Genomic DNA, 23,128 nt, shown 5'->3' on the forward strand with positions numbered 1-23,128 from the left:
ACAGCATAAACTAATGTAACACATCATTGCCCAGTTAAAATAATATCCCACAACATCCTGGTTTATGTTAAATAGTTAAATAGATTATTTACATCCTGATGCTTGCTGTCATTTTAGGTATGTCTTTGTGTAGCTTCAGAAAGCTGTGTATTTATTTCCTTCACATTTAAATTTCTTTTTATTTTTTACACTTATTTGTGTGTGTGTGTGTGTGTGTGTGTGTGTGTGTGTGTGTTACATGAAATTACTCATGTTCCAGGACCTGTTTGTGATAGAACAGTAAATACCCTTCACTGTCCAGCACATCTTTAATACTGGCCTTGGTGATGACGGCATCATCACACTTGAACCACTGGTCCCTGTGGTGCCGAATGAAGCTGGTGTAGTGGCCACTCTCCAAGGTCCCTTGGTGATTAACCACCGCAAACAAAGCATACTTATTCTCGTTGTTCCCACTGTTGGCTGGCAGCTGCAACTGTCCATTCATTCGGGTCTCCTTACTTGACACCATAAACGGTGTCATATCCAGCTCCAGGGGAAAGGAAATGTATGTAGTGATCTTGCGCCTCTGTTTGGCTGAGTGTTCAAACCGTTTGAAATGAAAGCAGGCAACAACTGGCAACTTCTTCATAGTGAGCTGCTTGGTAGATTCTTGGTAGCTTTGGCAATTACCACACTTGATTTTGGCACTGCTTCCCAAGTGCTCTGGCCTTGTAAACCTTCGCAAGCAGTCTGTGAGGGTAGTAATGCCTGGTATGTGGCTTTCCCCATTCATGCTGCTCTCCCTGGCTGGACTCATAGATCAGAAGGATGTACAAGAGCTGGGTAAGTTCAGACTGATGTCCCAGCATGGGTCTATGGTGGTGGAGACACCATGGCAGGCTTGGTAGGTGACATCTAACAGCTGGCCACCATTTGGTCTATGATGCAGTTACACTGATTGGGATTGCTGGCCACCTTGCCAACATCATCACCTTTGCAGGGCCTGTGCAGGACATCTAGGGCAGCAATGAGGAATTTGTGGGCACCCTGTTGCCTGTACCCTGATAAATGATGAGTGTGTATTTACACCAGGTGCAGTAACGTATAGGGAACACGAGGAGATGGATTTCCAGAGTACTGCTCTCGAAAGGCATCATATAGACTAGATATAACTGCATTTGACATTTCACATGAGTGCCTGTTAGAAAAGACATCCTTCAGTTTTGACAAGTTGGGAGAGTCTGTGTTGTCAAGATGTATTGGTCCTCATAAATCTGTACTAAAGTTTGAGACAATTTTATGGTTTTTGACTAATGTCTTGTTTAGTTTGTACCAAGAAGAATTCTTCCTCTCAGGGTGGAGCTATATGCTCTGATGAGAAATTAATGTCTGTTTGTAGTTTGCTTAGTGTCCTCAGAACTGCAACATCCAATACATGACAACTCCCTCCAAACCCTGAACGAAGATCCTTAATTAACACCAGCAAGGTTTCTCGAAGCATAAGGCCATGTCTCTGGGATGGGCCAATCTCTTCATTCAAATGTCTGCTTGAGAAAGCTCAGGATGGCCATCTTTTTTTTATCATTTTTTATTTTAATTTTAAATAGCTTGTTTTACATGTCAATCCCAGTTCCCTCTCCCTCCCCTCTTCCCGCACTCCCCTTCCCCCCTCCCTCCCACCCTATTGCCAAATCCTTCCACATAGGGGATATCTAGAGTCTGTCATTTTACTCTTGGTAGGGTCAAGGCCCTCCCCTAAGAGTCCAGGCTGAGAGAGCATCTCTCTTTGTGCTATAGGCACATGAAGACAGTTTGTATACCAGGGATAGACACTGAACCACAGCTCAGGGCCCCATAGGTTGCCCAGGCCTTCTCACTTCCATTTTTACTACAGTTACTAAAACTGAATCACTGTTTTAAATGTGTGCATTAGATCTCTCAAGAATATCTCTCAAGGACTTAAGAGCCATTTCCTTTCCTCTGACACCTTCCCTGAGTACAGAAAAGTGGGACACAGGCAATTTAGAACATTCCAAAACATCTTAGAGGAAAAGACATTATGAGGGATAGAATAATTTAGATAACAGCCTATAGTGTCGGCCTCTGTGACTGATGGCTCCGAGGATTTTCCATCAGGCTGGTTCTCTTTGCACAAGACAAGCTCCTGCCTTCACTAACTTTTTCAGGACCTAAAGTCTCTACCACAGTGAACACACCTGTATGGAGGAATGGAGCAATGAGCAGGAAAACTTCCTGACTCACCCCTGTGCCACAACCTCTAAGTCAGCAGTTCCCAACCTTCCTAATACCTCGACCCTTTAATACAGTTCCTCATGTTGTGGTGACCCCAACTATAAAATTATTTTTGTTGCTTCTTCATAACTGTAATTTCACTACTGCTATGAATCTCAATGTAAACATCTGATGTACAGCATATGTGATATGCTATCCTTTGGAAAGAGTCCTTTGATGCCCCAAAAGGGTCACAATCCACAGGTTGAGAACCTGGCGCTCTAAAGATATTGTCACTTCTGCCATGATTTTTTTTCTGTATCTTCCCTTTCCACCCAACTTCGCAGCTTCCATTCCAGCTCTAAGAAAATCTTCAGTTCTCCCCACTTGCCCTTTACCACTTCTATAATGTTTCTGCTTCTTTGTAAATTTAAAGGTCTAGGTAACTTGGGCTCCAATTATTCCTCTACTAACCTCCCCTCCTGAGTACTTCATAAGTCTTGTCACAAGGGGCACACACTGGCCTGATGTCTACACAGAAAAAAACAACTCATCGATGGTAGGTGGGGTAGGGAGTTCGAGAAATAGAAATTCTTTTCACATCCATCTCTAGGGGACCAATTAGAGTCTAACCTTGGGAGCTGAAGTGGAGAGAGAGCTATTATTCTTAAGAGTGAAGGAGAGGGAGCGTAAATAATGTGATCCGGCTTTGATAGACGTAAGCTCAGATCAAACACTTAGCCTCTTGGAGCCTTAGCAGTGTCTTTTGTTAATTGAAAAGTAAAAGTCTTGTCTGTGATGAACACTGAATCACAGTAAAGGCTGTTCCTAATGTAACAAATTGGCTAATACTTTTCTAAGTTTCCAGAGGTGTGAAAGCCATACTCATTCAATGGGAACAAAACTTCAAACCTTGGGCTTTGGCCTTTTGCTGTGGTAGAGCTTGGAGTTCTAATACTGGAGTGCTGACCAACTGGGATCTATAGCTTACAGTCAGCTACCCAGTCACAAGTCACCACGACTTCACAGTGGACTTGGTGGATAAGCTACGATGTGGTTAGGTGTATTAAGGATATTTCAACATGTGGTGTTTTCAATCTGTGATGGGTTTGTCTGCATATAAACCTAGGTACACTGATAAACATCTGTATACATAAAAGGTCCTTATAGCAAACATTAACTGACACTTCTTGTCCTTGTTAGATATCTCAGTATCAGAAGATAATCTGATAAACAGATTACAGAAAAAGTGACTGACTTTCTATTTCAGAGTTCTTTCAAAGTTATTGCTCAGTTCATGCAACATCCTTCTTTGACAGGTCATATATAGGAACATGCACTAAGGAAATACAAATCAACTCTTTTCAATAATATTCTTGTGCCAGGATGTGTTATAAGAAGCACAAAGGACATCACTTCATGTAATAAAAGAGTTCATTGCTCAGGAGAAGTTCCCCTTCATTTGACAGAAATGGAATGCAAGGTTACAGTCCCCAGGAGACTTGCTAAGCCTAGGGCTTGTTCCCCTTCTGGTCAACTCTCAAAAATATTATTTACCAATGAAAATGTTGACTGCAACATTAATTTCTCTGGGAAAGTTGGCATCTCCACTGAAACTTTATGATGAAGATTCAGCTCTCCCAGACAAGTGACTGTCAATATATGCCTTCCCAAATCAGAGTCAGGGACTTTAGAACAATGGTTCTCAACCTGTGGGTCTTGACACCCGTAGGGGTCACATATCAAATATTCTGCTTATCAGATATTTACATTACAATTCATAACAGTAGCAAAATCACAGTTATGAAGTAGCAATGAAATAGTTGTATGGTTGGGGATCACAATAACATGAAGAACTGTATTAAAGGGTCTCAGAATTAGGGAGGTTGAGAACGAGTGCTTTAGATCTTTACATAGATTCATCTGTTTTCATTTTCTAACTGAGCACAAACCAGTGTGGTTTGGGAAAGGAGAACCACTACAGTTTTCCAGATCCCCTATGGTGACTATGAGGTGAGCAATTGAAATAAGAGTCAGGTTCTTTTGGACGAAATGGGTTAACAGCAATATTTCCCTGGGTGCCATGAGAAAAGTCTTTGCATACTTAGGATCCTAACCGTGTAACCGTAGACAAGCTATGTACCATCTATGAGGCGTGGTTTGTCCCCAATAAGGGGAGTGGTTTTCCACCACAGGGGCGAACACCCGAGAGAAGTCAGCTTACGGAGCTGAGGCTCTGTGAGTCGTGTTTGAGAGGTTTCACGGCATATTCCTTTGGATCCACTGCTTTGGGGTTTGTAGTGAAGCACCTCACAGTGTAGGAGCACATGGTGTAAAAAGCCTGCTCATTTCACAAGAAATGACCCGGAGCAGGACAATCGTATGAAGTTTGGGCGCCTGGCAGTTTTAAAAATCACGAGGCAGAAACAACAAAGACTTATGCTTTCCTGTTTCTACCCCTTTCCTTGCATGCCTCTGAGGCAGAATACCAAAAGGGAGCCTGTAGACTTTGCCTGCTTCGACTAAGGCGTCAGAGAGTGTATCTCTTTCCTTGCTTTGTGAATAGGGACCAGTCCTGTCTCATTCTGGCCTTCCATCACTCCCTACTGACACGAGAGGTGCATAATGCCAGCTAGGTATATTGATGGGCAAGAGCACACAGAGAAAAGCTGTACAATGCAAGAGTTCACACTTTTCAATTTCATGTGATGGATTCTTTACTACTGTTAGGGAAGCTGACATATCAAAATTACAGGAAAAGCCTTAATGAGATTTAGCTCTCTTTAAAACAAGCCGACATTCCAGGATAAACACAACATATGATGCATATTGTTTCAAATCTCCAAAATTTGCAACACTATCATTTGTGTTTCGTTTTGGGGGAACTGAATAAACTGGTTCCCTACATTTCTTCAATTCTATGTTCTTCCTGAATTAAAAAAAGGAGAAAATAAAGTTATTATGAATTGACTTTCAGACAAAGCAGAAACTAATTTGAGTGCTGTTGTTTATGTAACAAAATAACATTTTCCCAACCAACCACCTGCCATCCAGATGAGTTACATCATTGTATAAAGCAGCATAAGTAGATGGAGAAATAATTGCTGTAAACACTGAATTGCTGCATAGTCTTATTTAAGATGCTCTCATTGTGACTGCTTTAAGAATGTTGACTTTTTCTTTTTTTTTAAATTTTATTTTCCAGTTTAAATTTAGATAAGAAACAAGGTTGCTTCACAAGTCAGTTCCAGGTCCCTCTCCCATTCCCTCCCTTCCTCCCGTGCCCTCCCCCCCCCGTTATCCCCTCATTTCTCCAGGGAGGGTGAGGCCCTCCATGGGGGTGTGCATAGTGTGTCATTTCATATAGGGCAGGGCCTAGACCCTTCCCCAAGAGTTCAGGGTGAGAGTGCACCTCACATTGTTCTATGGGAGTCCAAAGTCCGTGTGTATACTTGGGATGGGTACTGATCTGCTGCCCAATGCTCAATAGATTACCTAGGCCTCCTCACTGACACCCAGATTCAGGGGGTCTTGATCAGTCCCATGCTGGATTCCCAGGCTAATGCCTGGGATTCAAGAGTTAACCTTTGTCTGGTCAGAAGAATGTTGACTTTTTATACATTTGGAAATATCTAATAACAGTGGATACACAATTGCATTTCATCTAAATGTTTCAAAAGCAAATGAAAAAGATGCTCAAAAATGTCATCAGCAATATGAAGAACTTCTACCTAAGGTGTAACAAGTAATCATTTGGGTTCATGAGATGCTAATAGTAGCTCGGGAGTAGTCAAAATGAGAGATATGCTGGCAATTTAGACTCCGGGTCTCCAATGTTAAACCATTTGCTGAAGTAAGACATTTTAAAAATCTTACAGATCAGAAATCACCAGCTTTTGTTTGTTTGTTTTTTCTCTCTCTCTTTTTCATATCCTTTTTTTTCTCTGTGTAACAGTCCTGGCTGTCCTGGGACTTGTTTTGTAGACCAGGCTCACAGAGAACCTCGTGCCTTTGCCTCCCAAGTGCTGGGATTAAAGGTATGCACCAACACTGCCTGGATCCTATTTTCTTCTTGAGGCAGTGTCTCACTCTGTAGCATTGGCTGTCCTGTTGCACTTGAACTTATAGTGATCAGCCTGCCTCTGTCTCCTAAGCATTGGGATTACTGCGACTGACTCAAGATGACCAGATTTTTTTTTCAGAGCATCAACTCTTAACCCAGTCACAGGAGGCAAAAGAGCACAGACAGCAACATATATGTACTATGTCACTTTAACGTGAACTATAAATATAGGTTTTTATTTCAATTAATTATTATTCTGTATTTCTTTCTTTGGTTATCTAAATGTTATTTCTTCAACAAAATAACAAGAATAACAGTGTGTATATGAGACAAGAAAATATAATAGAATAAGTAGCAATTCACATATATGTATGTTTGCTTGAACATCCTAAGTTACCAGGCAAAAAGATCCTTAGCTCTATTACTGATTTGTAAGGATGGTTGACTGATTAGAACTTTTATGATTGTGTAGAGTCTGAATGTCCCAGGTCTGGATATAAATTATCACCAGGTTGTAGCCCTTTATTAGCCATCATTACTCCCCTCTGTGTGTGATCCTTGTGACTATTAGGTAAACCCTAACAAGCCTATAGTTTCTCCCAAACCAAAGGTTAAGAATATCATCAGTTGGCATCTAAGCTCTATGGCATAGATATCCCTGCTTTACCTACCTACCCGATAATGCCACTGATATATTTTTAAAGTGCCTTTATCTATTTCTTACTTTTATTTTATTTAGTTTTAGAGATGGGGTCTTACTATGCAGCCCTGGCTGACCCAGAACTCACTCAGGCTGGGCTCTGTCTTACAGAGATCCACCTGACTCTGCCTCCCGAGTGCTGGAATTAAAGGCGTGTGCCACCATTCTCAGCTGTTCTTTAATGACTAAAAACATCATGAAATTTTTGTCATACTGGAACATGGTATTTGGGGCAATTTTAATATGTGTTCTTGGGTCATGGCCATTCATATTTGGTTCCAAAATATCTTCTTGAGGTAAGAGCTGTGTTTTTGTATCAACAACATAGAATATGAAACATAAGGATTCTTTGAAATTACATTGTCACTGTGTGTACATCTGGACTACAACACCATGTTTTGATACAGGTATTCATTATGTATTTGTCAAATCAATGTAATTGCTCTGACTAGTTTTATATCAACTTGACACAATCAAGAGTCATTTTGGAAGTGGGAATCTTAACTGAGAAGATTCCTCCACCAGAATGGTGTATAGGAAAGCCTGTGGTGCATTTTCTTGATTGATGATTGATGTGGAAGGGCCCAGATCACTGTGGGCTGTGCCACCACTGGGTTAGTTGTCCTGGGTGCTATAAGAAAACAGATTGAACAAGCCATGGGGAGAAAGCCAGTAAGCAGCACTCCTTTGTTTCATCTGCTTCAGTTCCTGCCTCCAGGTTCCTTCCTTTTGACCCCCTTCTATGATGTGGAAGCTGCTAAGCTAATGGTCTCCCCAAGGCTGTATAAGAGGTACACAACTGCTTTGGAGTTGAAGGCTCTTCAGAGGTGCTGCCTCTTGTTCAAGGCACTCCAGGGCTCAGCCTATATTCATTGCCACCAATGCTGACATGGACATTTTGGAGACGAGTGGTCCATGATCCTGTAAGTAATCCCAACAAAATCATTAGACCACCAAAATAAAATAACTCAACATAAGACCTGGTATGAGAGAGAGAGAGAGAGAGAGAGAGAGAGAGAGAGAGAGAGAGAGAGAGAGAGAGAGAGAGAGAGACTATGATGCTTGGATTCATTGGCACAGTAAAGGACTTTCTCAGCAGGATCCCAATAGTGCAGGCATTAAGACCAACAATTACTAAAGGGAATGTCTTGACGCTAAAAAGCTCTGTGCACCAAAGGACACTATCATTTGAGTGTAGAGACAGCCTACAGAATGGAAAACAACAGCAACAGCAGCAAATCTTTGCTGGCTATGTATCTGACAAAGGGTTAGTATCAAGAGTATACAAAGAACTAAGGAAAAAACCCAAACATCAAGGAAAAAAACAACTTGCTCCATGACTCCCATGTACTCATGATCAATTATACTGGAAAATAGATTTAGTCCAGCTTCAAAAGTCCCTGTTTAAAAGTCCAAACTCTAAGTTCTCTTCTGAGACTCAAGGGTATCTCTTAATTGTAACCTCCTGTGCCACCAACTGGGGACGAAGTCCTCAAATATCTGAGCCTATGGAGGAGAGTTCTCATTTAGTCCTTCACAAAGAGCTCAATTGGGGTGGGAGATAGGGGCAATATAGAGGAGGCAATGTGATGAAGCATAACACTGAAGACCTTTAAAAAAGTTGTATGGAAACCCATTACTATCATGAAGTCCCATCCTAGCTATTGACAATATTTGCTTGGAAAGGAAAAGTTAGTATTAAGAATGTAGTCCTTGGTAGGTTAACCACCCTCCAGTGAAGGCAACATATGCAAGAATATATGATCAGCACAAATTAGACTTGATAAGTTTAGAAAAGGGACAAAATTATGTGAGTAGGTAAAGGGAATGTATCTAGGAGGATTGGGGGGTTGAATATTATCAAAACACGTTGTATGTAATTCTCAAGAACTAATAAAAAATTAAAAGGACATGCATTTCACTTACTAGTTAACATTTTTAGATTGTAACAATTATTTTCTAGGATTTCAAAATTGTCAATCTACAGTATCTTCCATAGTCTTTTCTTATCAGTAGATCTAGTCATTTGAATCTATAAATTCCTCATACAACCTCTATATTTAAAATTCTGTAATTTCTAAATGCTCTGAAACACATTTGATGTCATTCACATTTTAAATTCGTTTCTCAGAGATAATGACTTTAAAGTTCAGAATTATCTAAAACTGAAACTGAAGCTGGATTCCAAATAAGTCAAAGTTAGATAATGGAGTTGAGAAAGTTCTTTTCAGCTTGGTTACATTTTTTCTGTTATTTCTTTTCCTTGACTTTTTTAAAAAAGCAATCTGATTTCTGAATAAAGGCCATGCTTTTAGAGAAGTGAGTTTTTGCTGCAATCTATTGAAGAAATGTCAATTCACTCTCCTCTGGCCTGAACAATGATTATCTCCTTGAATAGTTTCTAGCTGACTCCTCGGATGCTTCTTCAGTATGTCTCAACCTTGGCCTCTAAAGACTCGAATAAAAGCTGACATATTTTCTAAGGACTCAAGACCACATTTAGAGGACGTTGTTACACAGTTTCCTTAGACTCCCACCCCTATCGCTGATCAAAAAGCCTTTCTGAGAAAACTCCAATCTGTTAACAAGTATTTGCTGTTTGTTTTACCTAATGCTTGAAGATACCTATAGCCTTTAAATCCACTCTGGGGGAGGAGAGGAGTGTTGTATGCAACTCAGCAAACCCAGATAGATGAATGTCACCATGGTCTAGACTCCTTTTTCTACTGTAATATTGTTACATTTCTATGTCTCTGGTCCAGATCCACTGTCTCCTCCCAAGTCCTTTGTTGTCACTGTAAAATTCCTTGTCAAATTCATACAAACCAAAGTTGTCATCAGTTAAGGATAGTACCTTTCTCCTATTGCAGTAGAGTATTTCCAATTAAAATCTTCCACTAGTACTTTAGCAGTAGCTTTATTTGTCTTTGGTAGGTTCCTTATCTTATCCTCAAAGATTTTTAAACAGTTTTGAAGCAACGACATCAATTTTTGTTTTTACTTGAATCCCCTTTTTGGTTATTTTAATGTATTTTCAAATGAGATTATTCTCACAGTCCGAAAATATGATCATATTTACATTGGGATATAATAATGTATATGTTATTATATTATACAGGCCAACATTTTAACATGATTTTATAACTGAGAAAAATGATAGCCATCTTTTATGCATACGTTGAAGGAGGCTATGCACTTCCATTTCTGTAGAGAATAATTTAATGAACCACTTTTAATTTTTTGTTGGTAAAACTGAAATGTATTCATGATCTTTCATTATGAAAATCTCAGTATCATAGCTAAGCAAGTTGCTCTTATTCTATCAGTGATTTATGAAAAAATGTGCACATTATTAGATACAAATTTTCATTTTATTTAAGAAGTTGTACCCACAGGTAAATGTAGTTCTCACCCCTTCATCAAAGAAGCTTCTTTTTGCAGAAGAGGGAGACCATTGTTGAAAACCACAACTGGTCAAAATGCAGAGGATAAGTGACCATGGGGTGCATAACCCAAATTGTCACATTACAGGCCCTAACACCGAAGGCTCCAAGAACATTGCGGAAGAGGAGGTAGGAAACTTACAGGAGCCAGAGAATCAGGACATCTGCTCTGAGATAATGTCTTCTAGACATGACAGGGAAGCTGCATCCAGGAAATCTCAACAATATGGTTGCCTAAACAAGACTGAATAATGAAAACACCAGTTGATATGCCAGCTTGGATGGGGAAATTTCACAAGGCTCCACCCCTAGTTGGAGAGTTGAAGCCAATAAATGGCGGCTGAGGGAGGGAGAATGAGCTTTAATCAGGGACAAGCCTCTGGATAGGTTATTTAATACAAGTGTGTATACAAAGTGAAAATACTAAGCCCTAAATACATATAACATAGGAGGAACAGCAAATGGACTATACAGTTTGTATTTATATATGCATATGTGTGCATATGTGTAACAACAGTAAAGGGAAGACAACATGAATTTGAAAGGGAAGACACAGAGGAAGGAGAGGGAAGGGTGAACATTATGTAGATCCAGTAATCATCTACTAAATTCTCAAAAAATAAAAATTTAAATAAAATTTGAAGGTAACAATGAACTTGTGGAAATATATATATATCTACATAAAGAATAACACATACATTATTGTTGGAATCAATTCACAGTTAAGATAAGTCTCATAGAAAAAGATTACAAGTGCATTTGCATCTTATTTACTTCTGTCAAAACACCAGGACACCATCACTTGTTCATCGTTCCTCATGTTCACGTTTTCTTTTCTTTTTTGGGGGGGGTTGAGTCAGGGTTTCTCTGTGGCTTTGGAGGCTGTCCTGGAACTAGCTCTTGCAGACCAGGCTAGTTTCTAACTCTCGGAGATCTGTCTGCCTCTCCCTCTTGAGTACTGGGATTAAAGGCGTGCACCACCAGTGCCCGACCACCAAATGATTTCTGTCAACACTTTTTAAATTATTGGAATGTCATTTAATTTCCTTTTGAGGTAGCATCAGGGAAACAAGCCATGCTCAATATTTAGCAATTATTTGTGTATGAGTGTGTGTAAAATGTGTTTTATTTGTCATTGATTGTACAAGTAGGTGCAATATAAATTCACAAATACAGATTTGAATCTAATGAACACACTTCTCAAATTTAATTCTTTATCATGGATTTAAAATTATTTTAAATAAAAACTTTAAACTTTATTTTAAAAGACCTTACAAATGAAATATTTTATTACTTTATTTATTCTCTTCATTTATTTAATCTTAATTTATTTATTATCTTAATTTATGTCTTTATTTAATTTCATGGATTGTACTGGTGTGCATCAGTGTGGTGTTTTATTGCATTATTTCTGCTGTTCAGGCAAAGCACACTCTTTTCCTAAAATAGTTTTTTCATGTATCTATGAATACTGGTTCTGCTAATTCTGATTTTATTCTTTTTTTAGAATATAGTAGGGATACCATTCCTGAAATGAATGGTTTCCTTTCTCTGGATTATGATCGTTGATACTCAAATAACAGAATTTTAGTACCATAGAAGGGCTTTAGTCATGAACTTGAGGGACTTAGAAGAAATGCTTAGAGTGGACTACCATGTATGCCTGCATGAAATTTTCAGTAACTGGTATTTTGGTGTTTTACCTACTTAACACATGAATTCAGAACTTCGATTCTGACTCCAGCAGTCTTGTGGAGTGACTAGCAACTTTGATGGTTGCACGAAGATTTTCTTTGGAATGCAAGAGAGTTTAAATGTTTCAGCAGTGCCCATATATATTATTTACATGAACTCTATGTTAAAGACATCTACCAGTTTCTTCAAGCACCTCTTTTAAATAGCGCATCAAAGATGATCGGTGAAATGTTGAGTATTAATCATACCTCTCTTCTTGCACATCAGTTACATCAATAGCTTTGTGCATAAAAAAGATGAGTTTGTCACACCATGTTAAACTACTGTCATGTTCAGTTTGCTTGCATGCAATGTGCGCCTAGACTATCCAATCCTGTGATTTGGAGAGAGTGCTTTATTCATTAAAGTTTTAAGTCAGTATAAAGATAAAATGATCATTAATTACCAGGTCATATATCTCATCAAATATATACTAAAATATTTCTATTTATAATGGTTTTGTAAATGCTGTTTTAACTTACAGATTATTAGTTGCTGACATGCAAAATGCAATGTGTTGTTTGCATATTGATATAGCAATTACCTATTGCTGATGCAGTAAATTGCTACAGACTTAGTGGCTTAAGACAGCAGAAATTTAATATTTTACAGTTCTAGATGTCATAAATCAGAAATGAGTATCAGTTCACTAAAATCAGTTTGTCAGCAGAGAAATACTTGTTCTAGGTGGAAGGAACCTTTTTTTCTTCTATTTTTTAGTTTTTATAGTTCATCTACACTCTGACTTGTGACCATATCCTTCCCACATTCAAATCCAGAATTTATGACAAATATTTTCTGGTGCTATTTTCACAGCTCATCTCTTTTTACTTCATCCTCTTATATATGCTTATAATTACAGTGTGTCTGTTCAGTTAATTCTATATGATATTCTTATTGTAAGGATACTATTAACTATATGTATAACTTTTATTCCATTGTGTGCTACAAAAGATGATATAATCAAAGGTTCTTTGTAAGACCTGAACAAGACCAAGCAAGAATGGATAGAAAGGAACATATAAGGTTCCACTTCTAGTGAGGAGCTATTGGTAGCTGCTGGGTTCTGGGAAAGAAAGCATTTTCCTGGTGAATTAACCGCACTCCAGTGGATAACCCCAAACCCATGCGCATACAGGCAGCACTAATTGGACTTAGAGGGCTGTAAAAATTTTAAATTAGAGGACACCAAGGTGGGAAAGGGAGGTGGTGAATGTGGTCTGGGAGGAAGTAGAGGGGAGAATGGGAGTGGACAGGATCAAATAGTATGAAATTCTCAAAGAATAAATACAAATATGTATGTACATGTACATATGACTGAAATTATAATGTCAAGAAATACAATTGATGAAAAGTTTCACAAAGGTGCACAGCAGCAGAATTAAATAGTAGAAACAACAACAAAAGAGTCATCATTGAGGTACTGATAGGTTCATAGATATTTTATAGTATGAGGAACAGAAAGAGAATTAAAAACAGAGCATTATGTTTATCAGACAAGGAAAGAATATCATGCATATTAGTAATGTAATAAAAAGTAGAGGTAAGCAGGGAGAATATTTGAAGAAATGGTTACCAAAAATTGGAAATGTGATTAAAAAAACAGATCTAGAAGTCCCAGAAACTCAACCAACCCCACTTAATAAATATACAAATCCAAAGCTTGAAACATCATAATTAAGCTGTCCAAAAAGACAAAAACTGAGAATGGTGTATGGGTGGAGGTTTTCAAAGGAGGTTGGATTTGATCAGTGTGTGCTGTGTGCACTTGTGAAAAATCACACTGGAACTTGTCAATATGTACAATGAATGAATGTAAATAGAAATAAAAATGAAGGGGCCAGCAAGATGATTCAGCTGGCAAAAGCACTTGTCCCAAGTCTGATCTCTGAGTTCAATTCATGGAGCCCAGATGATGCAAGAAGAAAACAGACTCCCACAAAGTTGTCCTCTGATTTCCGCATGCTTGCTGTGGCACACGCATATCCACACCCACACACATACATCACACACTCACTAAATAAAGAAATGCAATTTTAAAAGATTAAGTAGGCAAGGGGAAATAAAAAATCTGAAAGCAGCTAGAGAAATGACTCATCATATTCAAGGTATAGCAAACTTATTAGAATCCATGGAAACCAGATTTCTTGTGAACAGCATATTCAAAATGATGAAAGAAAGGTGCTAAATATACACGACTGGAAAACATATCTTTCAAAACAGAAGGAGTAATCAAGATACTATCTGATGAACATAAATTGAAGCATTGTGTCACTAGCAGATCTTTTCTACAAAAACTACAGAAGGGACTGGGTGGGGCAATATGGACTTGTAGAGCTAATGGAGAGGCTGATGCAAAGGATTGCTTTAGTCTGCCTGAGCAATGTAAAACATATTTATTATAAATAAATATGAGAGGGAGCCTTTTATGTTATAATGATACAACTAGACATTTGTTACTAATTTCAAGTGGTTAAACATTAAGTAATGTAAAAAGGTACACACACAAACAAATATAAAAGACAGTACTTTGTTGTCAATGTTTTCTTCTAGTTTAAAAGGTAGTCATAGGAAGTAATACTTGGCAAACTGTGATGATGGCACTGCAATGCAAAAAGATATAAATTGTACAACTGTCCATAACACAAAGAGGGATGCTCTCTCAGCCTGGACTCTTAGGGGAGTGTCTGGACCCTACCCTGAGTGAAATGACAGACTCTAGATATCCCCTATGTGGAAGGAAATGGCGATAGGGTGGGAGGCTGTGGGGGGGATGGTGGTGGGGTGCAGGAAGAGGGGAGGGAGAGGGAACTGGGATTGACATGTAAAACAAGCTATTTAAAATTAAAATAAAAAATAAATTGTACAACTATGTTTTAAAAGGGGGGAGAAAATAAAGCTGTAATTGGACAACACCTATGCATATTGTTGAAATTAAGTTAACATTTATCCAAACTAGATTGTTTTAAGATATCAGTTGAAACCAAAAGGAGAATCACTAAGTAGCTATCCAAAGATATACCATGAAGAGGAAACAAAAGAATTGTAATCATATGTACTTCCTAGTAGAAAAGAAGGTAATAATGGAATAGTAAGGGATATTAGGAATTTAAGAAACTGAATGGGCAGAGGACGCAGATGGCGCTCCCCATTCTGGGGGAGGGGGTCACAGGCGCCTTTGGCACTGGGTGATCAGGTACCATCATACCAAGTGCTGCTCAAGATCTCTAGGCCTGGGCACCGGAGAGAGGAAAGGCACAGTTGCGCTCTATTTTTGGGGGTTGGGCAATCACCTCTTGTGACCTAATTAAGAGCCCTGGTGATGGGTGGTTGGGCACCATTGTGGCGAGAGAGTACAGGGTTGGGAGGTAGAAGAGAGGGAAAAGCAGAATGGTTCCTGGGCTGGGGAGAGAGATCGGGAGAGGTAAGGATGAGGAGGAACCAGCTGATGGGAAGGCCCCTCCCCTGAGTCCAGGGAGATGTCTGTTCCTGGGCTATGACCAGGATCGTGGAGCACCTGAGGGCGCCTGATTGATGTCTGTGGCTCCTGTTGCGACTAGGGGTTATGCAGAGGCCTATGGTTTGGGCCACCACCTGGGGTCACATTGGTATCTAAGGGCCATGCTGCCTGTGAGGGCCATGCCAATCTTGGTGGCCTAAATAGACATCTGGGGTCATGGTGACAATCAGGACCAGGTTGCTACCGTGGTCTTGCCTCGGTCTGGGTCTCATGTTGCCACCAGGGACCACGATAATGCCGGGGGTCTGGGCAGCAACCTGTTACCATGTTGGTGTCCGAGGTCTAACCTGCTGCTGGGGCCAGGCCTATCTTGGTGATCAGGGCTGTCAACTGGAGCCATGGTATCATTCAGACTGGGGCTACTGGTGAGGGCCATGTCTGGGTCTGGGTCCCAGTTGCAACCAGGTTCTGTGTTGATGTCTGTGGCTCCTGAGACCATCAAAGACCATGCCAATACCAGGTGTCTGGGTCGAGACTTGGAGCCATGCTAGTGTATGAAGGCCATGTTGCAGGAACCATGCTGGTCTGGGTAGTCTGAGGTGCCACCTGGAACCATGGTGACATTCAGGACCTGGCTGCTGCCTAGGACCTTGTCTGGATCCATGGGTCCCACCACAGTCAGAGTCTGTCTTGATGTCCATGGTTCACATTGCCACCAAGGGCCACAAGATGCCTGGGGTCTGGGGTGCAACCTGTGGTCATGAGGGTGTTCAAAGGACACACCACCACCAGGGACATCCTGATCTGAGTGGTCTCAGCTGTCACCCAGAGCCATGGTGTTGTCTGGGCAAGGATTGCTATAGAGGGCTATGTCTGGGTCTGTGTCCCTGTGGAGGCCAAGGTCTGACGTGGTGTCTGTGCTACAGTTGCCACCGGGGACTCTTTGGATGCCAGGGGTCTGGTCAGCCACCCGGGACCATGTTGATGCCAAGAGACCATGCTACTGCCAGGGCATGCTGATCTGGGTAACCTGTGCTTCCACCAGGCCATGGTGGCATCTGGGCCCAAGTAGTTACCAAGGGCTATGTCTAGATCCATGATCCTACTTTGGCAGGGGTCTGTGATGATGTCTGTTGCATGGGGGTCATTGGCAATATTATGCTGAGCCTGGGATGGATGGTCCTTTTCTTCATTGGCTGGACAATATAGCAGATGAGCTGGCCCTATTCTTCAGGGAAGAATTTACCCCCCACACTAGGGAAAGATGGTCTGACTCTTCACCATAGGTGTGCACCTCACCTGGGAAACACACTAGAGCTGACCCTGTTGTCAGGGATGCAAGTGAGGCAGCCCTGATGGCATGAGAGAGGAGAGATGACTCCACCACCACCTCATATTCCCCTTACAGCAATCAGGAAAGAGAACACTACACTTGCTTGGGCAAGACAGTAGCAATTGTCCTGGTGATGTGAGTGAGGGCTACCTGGGCCTGAGGGCCTGAGAGCAAGGGAACTGGCTCTGCTCATTGCTACAGACTGCCTTGGGTGCGCTAGCTGAGGCAGTGTTTGAGAGCTTGCCTTGGTAGTGATAATGAGGGGAAACTAGCAAGCTGACCAGCCTAGCTACCACCTAGGCTCAGAACCAGGGTTATGAGTTAGCCCAAGCCAGAATCTACCGAACCTATGAACTATTGGAACATGTGAAGGGGACAAAAAATGTATAGGTCCATAATGGCAAGAGCTCTGTGTCACAGGACAACAGCAGTATATCCAAGAGGAGCCTCAGTAAGAGCCCATTACTGGTGGTGTAGCAGAAACCAGAGGCCTCAAGCCAGACCAATGACTCGAGGCAACTAACACTTGTTAAGTAAAGCTGAGTGGACTACAGGGTAAGTTGTGTGACTCAATGAACCACACTCCAGTTTCTACTACAGCTTCTTTTGTTGGTTTTTGTTTTGTTTGCTTCATTATTTTGCTTGGTTTTGGTTTTTCTTATAAATTTGGTTTTGATTTCTGGGAGAGGTTGCAATGGCAGGGAACAGATTTGAGGAGATGGGGAGATAAGTGGAATCAGAATGCATGATATGAAATTCACAAAGAATCAATTAAAGAAAAGAATGTAAGAAATACAGGAATTAAATAAAATACCAGATGTAAATGCTAGCAGTATTTGCAAAATGTAAACTGATTAAGCATTTCCAAACAAAAGATAGAGGCAGAATAGACTTAAAAATGATCAACTTTGCCAGGTGTGGTAACCCATTCTCTTAATCCCCATACTCAGGAAGCAAAGGCTGAAGGATCTTTATGAGTTTGTGGCCAGCCTGGTCTACAAAGAAAGTTCCAAACAGCCAGGAACACACAATGAGACTGTCTTCAAAAAGTAAAAACAGACATACTTTATGGTCCCTAGAGAAGATATCAGTAGATTCAATGACATAAATATGTTCAAAGGAAAGATTGAAAAGGTATACCATAAGGCAGTACCTAAAAGAACTGGAGTTAGGTATTGCCATTGATCTTATTTGCTCACCAGAAATGGATGGTAAGATCCTATTGTCTAAGACACCACAAACTGCTTTCAGGACACAGAGAAACCATACTTGAGCCGGGCAGTGGTGGCGCACGCCTTTAATCCCAGCACTCGGGAGGCAGAGGCAGGTGGATCTCTGTGAGTTTGAGGCCGGGCTGGACAGATAGCCTCCGAAACAATACAGAGAAACACTGTTTTGTAAAAACCAAAAAAAAAAAAAAAAAGAAAACAAACCATACTTGAGCTGAGCTAGAAGCTTTCTTCCTACCTGCTGGCTTTCACAGTATGTGAAGGTACTGTAATTGCAACTAGGAAAGAACAAATCATAAGGAGTTCTACCCAGTTGCCAACCCCATACACTATAATACTATCCTCAAGGCAAGATGTGTTCCTATGTGCAATAATGACATGACTGTTATGGAGTAGTCAATTGCTTTGATTGAATCTGAGGCCCATTCCACAGAGGAAGTTCATGTCTAGTAATGTGAACACAATTGTCCATTCCTAATAAGGGCATAGGCCCTAGGGATGAACTTACTACTTTTGTTTTACTAAATATACATGTTGTCAAACTCTTCCTAAATATTTTTGATAGCACTCAGGCATTATTCTGGCCTGGTCTTGGGAACCTGGCAGGAGATGTCATCAACTACAACCACTCCTAATGCACATGCATTTGCTAGCATTTCAGGCATCATGCTAGCCTGCCCCTAGAACCCTCAGCTGTAGTTCCTAAGAGTACCTCTTGCACACATGTGCTGTCGACATTCAGGCAGATACCTGCTGAGTCAGTATGTAAGTAGCCTGTGTGCATGTGCTATATGTCTGCATAGTTTCTGTGTGAATGTACCAAGCTCCCTTTAAAAGCAAGCTCTGTCAGTTTCCCCTTCCTTTTTCCTGCCATTTCTCCTTCCAAGGCAATCTCCATGATGTCCTTCTCTCCCTAACCATCCAACGTGAGTTTGTTATGCAGGGTAATTTGTTCTTTCTGATGCTAGCTGCAACAATTTTTGTTTATATATATGCACAGACTAGTACTGCTCTCCACCTTGGTCAGAAAAGCGTCTCTTTGTGTGAACAACAATTAATAGAGAGATTTGCTGCAGGTTAAGGTGTTGACATTAAAGACTATTAAGTGTTCTGTCCTAAATTAGACATGTATACATCCCCTCCATGGGTCCAGGAACATCACAAAAGGAGGGATAGAAAGAATATAAGAGCTAGGTGATGGGAAGGAGGGCTATGAAATGATGCTTCTAGGCAGGACAGGATTGTTGCACTCATAAAATCACATCTGCTTTGGTTGCCTGAACAAAACCAGGATCCTCAGCATTTGGTCATAGATGTGGGAGAGCTAATAGGGCCTGACCTCTCCCCAAACAGCTATTGACAGTTATATTTGTCAGGGTTCTCTAGAGGAACAGAACGGATTGAATTAACATCTATCTATATATTTTTAAATAATTTATTAAACCAACTTATATTGAAATGGCAGCAACAGCAGAATCGGACCTAAGAGCTGAAAACCTGATAGTTGTTAGGCCCCTAAGGCCGGGTGTCTCCAAAGTTGAAGTAGTGCCATAGTGGTTGTCTCACACTGGAGAAGACAAAAATCCAGTAGTTGCTCAATCCACAAGGCTAGGTGCCTCATCAGTCCCAAATTAGTGTTGAAGACCTGGAGGGTTATGGAAGCGACTCTGGGCCTTAGTTATGGAAGGATTAGAAACACTAGTTCTGCTATCAGTGAAGGATTTAGCAATAACAATGGAGTAAATCAGCTCAGCAGCAAAAGGGAAGGCCGAATGAGCAAATGTAAATAATCATTATTCTGCCTTTTTCATCTGGGCAAATACCAGAAGGTGTCTTCCACAGTTGGGATGGGTCTTCCCATGTGAATCAAGGCAATCACAGCAGTTCTTCAAGTGAGGATCCATGCTCAAGTGATTCTAATTTGTAGCAAGCTGATATTAAAGCCAACCGGAACAGCAGCTAACAGGTGCTGGTGGAGGGGCCATATTAACTTCAGTTGTGTAAATGAGATACCCTTGTTGCAGTGGATAACTTCCAAGCTATTCTCCTGTTGGCAGACCTGCTCAAATCCAGCAAGGAAACAAAGCAAAGCAAAACACCCCTAAGTTGGTGAAGGACATGTTTGGAGGAGGGAGGATAGGAGGTGAGAGGGGAATAAGAGAGTGGACTGGGTGAATGAAAATTTCAAAGAATAAATTAAAATAAATAGAACAAGAAAAGAGAGAACTGGAATTAATATATCAAATAGACTTTAAAATTAAAATAACTGGTAGAGAAAGGGAAGAAGTTTTTAAAATGATGAAAGTTCTAATTAACAGAAAGATATGACAATTACTCACACACACCACAACAGGACTATAGTCCACAGAAACAAAGACTGATGTAAGTATATGGAGAAATGTGCATCTGCATAGTTATAATTTGAGACTTAAGTTTACTAGCTTAAAAATGGTTGTAGGATATAGACAGAAGTCAACATGGACCTAAGAGGCTTGAGAAATGTTATAAACAATCTACATTATTCATCTAGAGCCATTAGACACACATATAACAATCCACTCATAACTATGTCATATGCAGAGTAATGGAACATTTTCTAGGATTCAGGATACTTTAGGTTATAAGAAAACCTAAATAAATTTAAGATTGAAATCAGGAAAAGGACCTTCTTTAAGCCAAAATTCAATTCAATTAGAAATTGATAACCAGGAAATTTAAGAGATTCACAAGTATATGCAAAGTAGACAACAGGATCCTGAATACATATAGATCAAATATGAACAAGAAGTGCTATAAATTAGTTCTTTATAGGCTGAAAGGAAAGTACTTTTTATAAAGCTTGTGGGATATTGCTTGAGTGTTGTTTATAGGGAATTCAAGCTGAAAACCAACAGCATTCCAAATCAAAGAAAATGACACATTTTTAACTTTTAATTTCAAGAGGCTGGGAAGAAAAGAAAGCATGGAGTGAAAATGATATTAGCATGGAAATAAATAAAGTACACAATAGAGAAACAGTACGAAAGAAATCAGGGAAACAGAAAAAGGCTGTACTAAGGGAATTGCAAGTTTAATATGGTTAAGCTCCCCTTTGTTTGAGGAGACAAATTATATTTCTGTGCAGCACATGCTAAATAAAAGCATAGGTGTAAACTCAATTGTATTACTGCCAATAGAGATTAATATCTTTTTTTTGCCACTAAAGTTCTTTTTATTGCTGTTTTGTTTTGTTAGAACAGTAAAGTATTTGTTTTTCCCTGGGCCCCTGGGCTAGCTAGTCTCTGATTCTTGGTCATTCAAGGAGTGTTGGGTATGGCTTCCATTTCCTGGAGTGAGCCTTCAGTCAAATCAGTTATTAGATGGTTACTCCCATAAGTTTTGTGCCATCATTGCATGAGCGTATCTTGCAGGCAGGGCACCATTGTAGATCAAAGGGTTTGTGGCTGGGTTGGTGTTTATGGTAGCTGAGTATGTTTCTGTACTAAATAGCTATCATGTATGTATGAAAGCTCTATGTAGGCACCAGCTTGACTTCTCTGTGTTCAATGAGTTGTTTAGTTGTTTTCTTCAAAAATGGGGCCTTGTTGTCAGTTTGTCAAGGGAAACCTATAGTCTTGGCAAAGGTCTGAGTTGTTTGGGGATTCCCATAGGACCCCTTTGGCCAACAACTCTTTTAGATGTAACCAAGTCCCAGGACCAGAATTTTCACTTGATGACAAGAGATGGCCAGTTGGGGCTCTGTCTTCCTTATTATTTGGTTATTTCATATAGATTGCCTTCATATATTCTTTTATTTTAGGAAGACTCTACTGTATTAGGATTCCATATTACCCCTCTAATAGCCCTTAATTTTAGTTGTCCCTCCGCTTATTCACACCCTTGTGTCCTTATTCCCCCCTTCTCCACTGTGATCTTCCTTTTCCAGCCCTGCCCCATCCATCATATCTATCTATTAATTTCTCTTTCCTAACAAGATCTATCTGTTCCCCATAGCGCTTGGTCTATGCCTAACTTCTGTGGTTCTATGGATTGTAGTTTGGATATTAAAAGCTATTATACATGTTTAAACAAATATATACCATATTTGTGTTTCTAGGTCTGGGTTACTTCCCACTCAAGATGATTTTCTCTAGTTCCACCCATTTACCTGTGAATTTCATGGTTTCATTTTTTAATGGCTGAGTAATATTCTATTGTATAAATGCAGCATATTTTCTTTATCTGTTTTTCCTTCGAGGAACATCTCAGCTGTTTTTAATTTTTGGCTATTATAAATAGAGTGTCAGTGAACATGGTTGGGCAAGTGTCTTTGTGGCTGGATAAAACATCCTTTGGGGATATGCCCAACAGTGATAGAACTAGATCTTGAGGTAGATCAATCCCCATCTTCCCAAGAAACTGCCACGTTGATTTCTATATTGTCTGTAAGAGTTTGCACTCACACCAGCAATGAATGAGTGTTCCCCTTGCTCCACATCCTCACCAGCATGAGCTCACTTGTTTTCTTGATCTTAACCATTCTGACAGGTGTAAGATGAAATCACAAAGTAGTTTTGATTTCCATTTCCCTGATTGCTAAGAATGTTGAAGATTTCTTTAATGTTTCCCAGGCATTTGAGTTTCTTTTATTGAGAATTCTCTGTTTAAATCTACATCCCCTTTTTTAAAAATTTGGGTTGAACTGTTTTATTTTATTTTATTTTATTTTCCAGTTTAAATTTAGATAAGAAACAAGGTTGCTTCACAAGTCAGTTCCAGGTCCCTTTCCCTTTCCCTCCCTTCCTCCCCTGCCGTCCCCCCAACCCCCCCCGTTATCCCCTCATTCCCCCAGGGAGAGTGAGGCCCTCTATTGGGGTGTCCATAGTCTGTCATTTCATATAGGGCAGGGCCTAGACCCTTCCCCAAGAGTTCAGGGTGAGAGTGCACCTCACATTGTTCTATGGGAGTCCAAA

At 40.2% G+C, this 23,128-nt stretch overlaps 1 pseudogene; it reads right to left on the reverse strand.

Moving 5' to 3' along the window:
• Nucleotides 1–244: 244 nt before the first annotated feature.
• Nucleotides 245–4,543, reverse strand: LOC101822988 (annotated as a pseudogene).
• Between the last annotated feature and the right edge of the window lie 18,585 nt (nt 4,544–23,128).

Source organism: Mesocricetus auratus, unplaced genomic scaffold (genome assembly GCF_017639785.1).
Source record: "Mesocricetus auratus isolate SY011 unplaced genomic scaffold, BCM_Maur_2.0 Super-Scaffold_100003, whole genome shotgun sequence".
Taxonomy (NCBI): Eukaryota; Metazoa; Chordata; class Mammalia; order Rodentia; family Cricetidae; genus Mesocricetus; species Mesocricetus auratus.